This window comes from Coffea arabica, chromosome 7c, assembly GCF_036785885.1.
Source record: "Coffea arabica cultivar ET-39 chromosome 7c, Coffea Arabica ET-39 HiFi, whole genome shotgun sequence".
Lineage (NCBI taxonomy): Eukaryota > Viridiplantae > Streptophyta > Magnoliopsida > Gentianales > Rubiaceae > Coffea > Coffea arabica.
Window position 1 is genome coordinate 13,266,442 of NC_092322.1, and position 8,394 is coordinate 13,274,835.

Sequence of the window (8,394 nt, forward strand, 5' to 3'; positions counted from 1 at the left end):
CTGGAGCTTGAGGTATCCTAACCTAATGCGTAGATATGAAACTTTGCCAAACAAAACAAAGGCACCAAATCATACCATAGGTGGTTACAATGTGGATCTAGGATTCAATTCATACACCCAAAAAAAAAATCACAAAATCTCAATACTATAATATTTATGACTTCACAATTAACAAACATTATCACAACCATGACAGTGATGACCACCACAAAGAATGGAGATGGTGAAAAGGTGGTGATAGCTACTCTGGAATTGAAAATCTCAAATTTAACTGAATTTGATTTCTTGGCCGTCACAGTTTGTACAAAATTTATTTTTAACTAAATATGATTTCCTGAACACCACTTTCAATACAAACTCTTGTGCTTTATTTCATTCTATTTTTTAAACTCACATATAGAATAAAGGGAAAATAGTTCAAAATGTTCTTCACATTTTGTAAAATGACTTTTTTTGTCAGTTACTTTTAAAAGTGTAATTTTACGTCTTTTACAAATTTACATTTGTCAAATGTGGTCTTTACCTAGGTTTCCAACTAATTTTTTGTTGAAATCCACCACGTACCTTGTATGTGTAGACACCAAAAATTTTGTGTCATTTATTTTTTTATCAATTTATTTTATTTTATTTTTGTTTTGTTTTATTTTTTCTATAAAAAATCATCTCAAATTCATTTTTTTTGAAAATTAGAAAGAAAAGAAAAAGAAAGACAGAAAAGAAAAGAAAAAAATCAATCAAAATCAGATTTTGTGAAAACAAAAAAAAAGACCTTCATATGCACACGTGCAAGACACGCGCGCATCATCTTCTTCTACACTCGTACAAGAAGCAAGGTTACGGTACAGAATTGCAGCTGGCATTGTTGAGGCAATTTCCACGTGATTTCTGCTCCATTTTCTTTCCCTCTAAGCTCCCCGGTACAAGGCCACCTCGCCTTAATCCCAATCATCAAGAAAAATCTAGAACACAAGCCATCTAATGGCCCTAAAAATGCCACAAAACCCAACTTTCATATGAACCATTGAGATAAGGGTTTTAGCAACCCCTATCTCGTATAAAATGGAACAAAACGCGAGGATAAGAAAAAAAGAGAAGAGAGGGCGGCGAGGAAACCAAAAAGAGAGAAAAGAAGGAATGCAAACCAAAAATTTTTTGCTGGAAAAATTCAGTGATCAGGTTGAGCGATCAGCCTTCTTTCTCATCGAATTCCGATCTTATTTAGAGCTTTTAGAACGGCTTCGTGGTTTATGCACTTTCCTGGGATGTATTCGAACAGCTTTCATTCAAAAACCATTTAGAAAAAACAGCTCCAAGTTCATTGAATTTAGGTCCATAGTGGCGGATTTATCTACTCTTGAAGAAGTTCTGCAGCAAAAAAAAAAAAAAAATCGAGCTCCTACCTGCGATTTTCCCACTTCCTGTAGAAAAGATGATGGAGAATCGTTCTCATATATTTTTTCTTTTAAGCTATTACAGCCTATATATATACTAATTGGGGTACATCAAGATCCTATATTACAGCCTAAACATAAGACAATTAATTACAAATAAGGAAACGAAATATTTACACAATCTGCCAAATTTGACAGCAGATTTTGCTCCTTAAATTGCTCGCGTCAACACTCCCCCTCAAGTTGGTGAATATATGTCTATCATTCCCAACTTGTTAAGTGAGCTTTGAAACTCGTTTCCAGATACAGCCTTTGTTAGAACATCTGCTAGTTGATCTTTTGATGTGACAAACGGAAGACTAATTGTACCCTTGTCAAGATGATCTTTGATGAAGTGTCGATCAACTTCTACATGTTTGGTTCTGTCATGCTGAACAGGATTATTTGCAATTGCTATGGACGCCTTGTTATCACATAATAACATCATAGGTTTTGACAGACATATACCGAGATCTTGTACAATGCGTTTTATCCATAGCAATTAACAGATACCTTGTGACATTCCACGAAATTCTGCATCTGCACTTGATCTTGCTACAACCTTTTGTTTCTTGCTTCGTCATGTTACCAGATTGCTTCCAACAAATGTGAAAAACCCTGATGTAGACTTTCGATCAGTTTGACTTCCAGCCCAATCTGCATCTGTATACCCTTTGATTTCTAGATCTCCTTTTTTTAGCAAAAAATAATCCTTTTCCTGGAGAAGATTTTAGATATCGCAGGATCCGGTAAACAGCCTCCATATGATCTTCACTTGGTGCATGCATGAATTGACTTACAATGCTCACAGCATACGCAATGTCAAGACGCGTATGTGATAAGTATATTAGTCTCCCAACTAATCTTTGGTACCTCTCCTTATTGGTTGGAGTTTGGTCTTGTTGAATGGCTAACTTGTGATTCATCTCAATAGGAGTTTCAATGGGTTTACAGTCCAGCATACCAGTTTCTGCTAGTAAATCCAGCACATACTTTCGTTGGCAAAGAGAGATTCCGTTGCTCGATCTTGCAACTTCAATGCCTAAGAAATATTTCAGGTGCCCAAGATCTTTAAGTTCAAACTCAGTCGCAAGGCTTTCTTGGAGGGCAGCTATCTCATTTGAGTCATTTCCTGTGACAACCATATCATCAACATACACAATAAGAGCAGTCACCTTTTGAAAAACTTGCTTGATGAAAAGTGTATGATCTGCATCACTTTGTTTATATCCATTCTTCTTCATGAAAGTTGAGAGCCTTCCAAACCATGCTCGAGGGGATTGCTTCAATCCGTATAAAGCCCTTCTTAGCTTGCATATTTTGCCACCACAGTTTATGCTCGGAGGAGGATCCATGTATATTTCTTCATTCAGAGTTCAATTGAGAAAAGCATTTTTAACATCAAATTGTCGCAGTGGCCACTCTTGATTGGCTGCTATGGAAATAAGTACTCGTATGGTATTTATTTTTGCTACAGGAGCAAATGTATCACCATAATCAATTCCGTACTTCTGTGTATACCCTTTAGCAACAAGTCTTGCCTTGTACCGGTCTATGACTCCATTGGGATTGAGTTTAACTGTAAAAATCCACCTGCATCCTACTGTTCTTTTCCTACCGGGCAGCGATACAAGCTCCCATGTATGATTTTTCTGCAAGGCTTCCATTTCATCATTCATAGCTTTCTTCCATTTTGAATCCATCAATGCTTCCTGCACATTACTTGGAATAGATACAGGAGATAATTGAGTTACAACAAGTGCATGAGATTTTGACAAACGATGAGAAGAGGTATAATTGTTAATGGGATATTTAGTCTTAGGTTTAAAATCAGCATCATACTGATTTTTTGGAATCCCTCTATTTATCCTAATCGGATATCTTGGTTTAACTTTAAGAGAACTTGACTCATGTATTACAAGGGATGAAGGTAATGATGTTACCTGAGGAGACACATTCGGAGTTTCTATGGCTGTTGCAATGTTTTGAAAATCGAATCGGACCGGCCGGTTCGACCGGTTGAACCGCAAACCGGCCATGGCACTGGTCCGGTTCAATGTCATAGTTGACTTTGTCAGAAAATTGGTCAAGAACCAGTCGAACTGTAAAACGTGATCGAACAGCTATTGAACCGGTTTTCAACCTTCCTCTTTTTTTTTTTTTTTTTTTTTGCAAAATGCAGCTATTAAGATTCGAACTCAAGACCTTTGTAATAGAAGACTAATATATTAACCGTTGCACTATCACATTCTATTAGTTTGTTTTGATAACTTATTTATATAAAACAAACACTCATATTTCTTTTTTTCATTTTTCTTACAAAATCTCATCCTCTCATGGCTCTTTCTTTTTAATTTTCAACTCTCTCTCTCTCTATCCTCTTTTTTTTGTCACTCCCTTTTTAATCAAACCTCTTTATTTTTAATTTATCGATATTTTCTTCCATTTTTTAATTTTGTTTTTGTCCATTAAATTGAAAAAAGTTCAAAAAGAATTATTTTTTAACCCAAATTATTTAATGCTACAACCACTCACTTTTATCTCATTTTTTGTTTCTTATCAAGTTTACATTTCTATTTTCGATTTTCTTGACTTCCTTCGAACTCCAAACTTCCTTTTTAAATTGCAATCTCTAAAACGTAAATTAAAATTTAAGTTCACAATATCTAAATTCTCATAGACGTGAATTTTGTATAATTTCAAAATATTGTGATATTTTTGGGTTGGATTTAGATATAATTGAAATTGAGATGAAATTTATTTGTTTTAACTTATAATTTAAAAAATTTATTTTTAAAAAATCCAAGTTATTAAAAAATAGTAAACCTTTCATCATATAAAGTATTAAATTAATCCATTACATGTCTTATTTTGTACATATATATTTATATAAATAATTTTTTAAAAAATTCATTGAATCGAGGTTGAACCGATCCGACCGGTTGAACCTTTACCCTTTCACTTCACCGGTTCAATGAACGGTCCGATTTTTAAAACATTGGGCTGTTGGTGTGCCTTGGAAAATTGTACTATCTTGATTCTCATGAGAGCCACCAACAACCTCAGGATGTGTATTATTCAACAAATCAACATCTTGTTTAGTTTCAATTTGTGCTTGTTCCTGAAAAACCTCATGAATGTCTGGTTCAGTTTCAATTTGTGCTTGTTCCTGAAAAACCTCATGAGTGTTGTCTTCACCTAAATCAAGTGTTGTCTCCCCCTGAAGAGAGCACTCATAACCACCGAAAAAAGGAAGATCTTCATGGAATGTAACATCTCGAGTTATATACATTTTGTTTTTATTAGAATCATAGCACCAATATCCTTTTTTGAAATCTGCGTATCCAACAAATATGCAGCGGATAGCACGTGGATCTAGCTTGCCTGTAACCTAGTGGACATATGCAGTACAACCAAACACACGTGGTTCCAGATTTGAACCAATTGGTGCTTGGACAAGTTCATGGAGTTTTTGATATGGAGTTTTGAAATCAATGACTCGTGATGGAGTCCGATTGATAAGGTGTGCAGCAGAGCGAACAGCTTCGCCCCAATACTCTCGAGGCACGTTCATTCCAAACAAGGATGTGCGAACAACCTCAAGTATTTGGCGATTCTTTCGTTCTGCCAAACCATTTTGTTGCGGTGTACCAGTACATGAGGTTTGGTGTCGAATGCCATTTTCTTGACAAAAAATGCCAGATCAGAATTTATATACTCCCCACCATTATCAGATTGAAGAACTTGAATTCGACATTGATACTGAGATGCCACCATTTTATATAGATCCTGGAAAACAGAACAAACATCTCCCTTGTTTCTTAGGAGAGAGATCCAACTCATATGAATACACTCATCAATAAATGTCACAAAATAACGAGCACCAGACAAAGTAGGAACTTGAGCAGGTCCCCAAACATCAGAGTGGATAGTCATAAAAGGTGTAGTACTCTTATTATAACTATGTAGATAAGGAATTCGATGGCTCTTTGCCATTTCACAAATGTCACAATGAAACTTAGAATTTGTATGTAAAAACAAACTTGGTTTCAATTTGCGAAGATAATTAAATGATAGATGACCAAGACGACGGTGCCACAACCATGCCATATCTTTGTTTCCTTGACTCCCTTCGATCTTGTTTGCTTGACCAGGTATCTGATTGTTTGTAGTGACCAAATCAAGATAGTACAAATTCCCACGTCTAATACCATAGCCAAGAGTCCGTTGTGTTGCAATGTCCTGAAAAAGACATTTATCAGGCCAGAAACGTACAGTACAATTCAAGGCTTTTGTGATTTTGCTAACAGATAAAAGTTTGGATGAAAAAGAAGGGACTACAAGCACAGTATCAAGATTAATGGAATTTGACACATGTACTGATCCTTCGCCAGTAACGGGTACAACTCCTCCATTAGCAGTGAGTATGTGAGGTTGAGTTGAAGAACGAATAGAGGAAAGATGGGTAGAATCGTTTGTCATGTGGTCAGTAGCACCTGTATCAATAATCCATGTATCATTCATAGTAAGATTAGTTTTGGGCAGACCTGGATTACCAGCCTTGGCAACATGTGCTGAAGCTGCGTTTGAAGTAGATGCAATCACTTCCTCATCTGTTGTGGTAGTAACGGCAGCTTGTCCAATTTTCTTCCGAGGTTTCTTTGTAAAATCCCACCATTCAGGATACCTAATAATTTCATAGCACCGTTGTTGGGAATGTCCCTCTTCACCACAATGAGTGCAAGTATAGTTGTTTCCTTTAGTGCCAGATTTTTTTCCTTTAGTTTGTTGGGCATTTGCAGGGTGTGTGCGGGCAGTCAAGTGAACCATGCCATCTGATTGAACTTTAGGTTCCTCCATAGTTTGTCTCTGGTTGTGATCCATGCGAACATATGCATAGCATGACTCAAGATCCAGAGGTGGATCTTTTCTCAAAATTTCATTTCGAGCTTGATTGAATTCTAGGTCAAGGCCAGCCAAAAAAATATGAACTCGAAGTCGAGTCATATGTTTGTGCAGCGATATGATTACAGCAGTATTATTTTCTTGTGTTTGAACACGAGCATCAATTTCCTGAAATATGCCAATCAGTTCATTGTAGTATACATATAAGGATCTACCACTTTGATGAGTAGTAAATGATCTCCGATTCAGTTCAAAGAGTTGCGTTTCATCCGAGCCGTCATAGAACGTCTTTGCAACTGCTTCCCATATTTCTTTGGCGGTTTGAAGACGGATGAATCGCTGCATCAAGAGTGGACTCATAGAGTCAATAAGCCAACTCTTAACCCGGTTATTATCAATAAGCCAGGCTTCCAATTGCTTGTCATCTGCAGCAGGTTTCGGAGTTGTCCCTGTAAGGAATCCAGATTTGTTTCGAGCTCCAATATGCATCTCCATAAGCTGTAACCATAACGGAAAATTCGTATCATCTAAGATGATTCCAGATGGAAAATGAGTATTGTCTTAGACAATGATTCGAGATTCATGGGGAATAATAGAAGAGGAGGGGTTTGTTTCATTCATAGTTGCAGAGTAAAAAAAATCTGTTTCTACGTTAGGTATTTCTCTGATACCATGTAGAAAAGATGATGGAGAATCGTTCTCATATATTTTTTCTTTTAAGCTATTACAGCCTATATATATACTAATTGGGGTACATCAAGATCCTATATTACAGCCTAAACATAAGCCAATTAATTACAAATAAGGAAACGAAATATTTACACAATCTGCCAAATTTGATAGCAGATTTTGCTCCTTAAATTGCTCGCGTCAACACTTCCTTGAGGTTCAACACGGTGTTTCGCCTTTAAAGCCCCAAAGGGTAAGGTGTTTCATCTTTTCCCGCTTCATCTACGCCTAGAATCACATCAAACTTGTCAAAGATTTTGCAGAAGCTATTTCCTCTTTTTTTTTTTTTTTGCAATTTCTCTATTTATCTTGTAGATCATTAGGCTAGATTTCATTACATGATGTTGTGTTGAGTTTTGCCTATGGATTTTGGGTGTGTAAATTTCGTGTATTTGAGGTCTGAAGCAATGCATTTTGACCCAGATGCATGGAAATTTTTAAAAATTTCATTTTGACCCCTGGCCTTTTAAATAATCTCACCTTGGCCCAAAATCTAAAAAAATCAATCAATTTTGCCCCTTTTAAGCTTTAATCCTCTTTTGCATGTTTTAAATATGTTTTTAAGCAAATTATTTCTGAGTTTTAGGGCATAATTAGGCCTTACTAATTTTAGAAGATTTATTGTCTTGTTGGGTTTAATAAATAAGTTAGGGTTTGGATTAGGGTTATTTTTGGTTGGATTTTTGGGAGTACGTTTGGGTTTATTTTTCTGGGTTTTGGGAGGTTAAATCCCACCCTTTTTGGTAGGGTTTATTTGGTCAAAATAACGAGCTGGCCCATCCTTTTTCCTTGGGTTTTTCGTTGGGCCAAGGGTCTTCAGCCCACAAAGGAAATGAAAATGGCTCAAATGATCTTTCCTTCTTAAAAGGTCTGATACAAAAATTACAAGTCAGTCCCTGGTCTTTTAGGTTATTTCATTGTGGCCCTAAAACTTTTGATTTTTTTCAAATAGGTCTCTAATTTAATTACATTTTGGTCTCTAAACTTCATCTTTTATTTAATTTTGACCCTCAACTTTTTGAAAATTAAAATTTGATCCAAAAACTTTTTAATTATTACAATTAGGTTTCTAACAGTTTTGATTTCTTAAATATAAGTTGTTTATCTTCTTTAATTATTAATTATACGTTATTTAAATGCTTTTAATTGGTAGATTGCATGGTTGTTTCCATTTCTTTATAACAATAAAGGAAATTTGCCATATGTTTATATTTTATTCTCTTTATTTGTTAATTAAATTGATGTCTTGACTATTTTGTTGATTTTGGAGTATAAATAGGGAAAATCCACCCTTATTTAACCACTATTTCAAGAGAGGTACCTTCTAGTG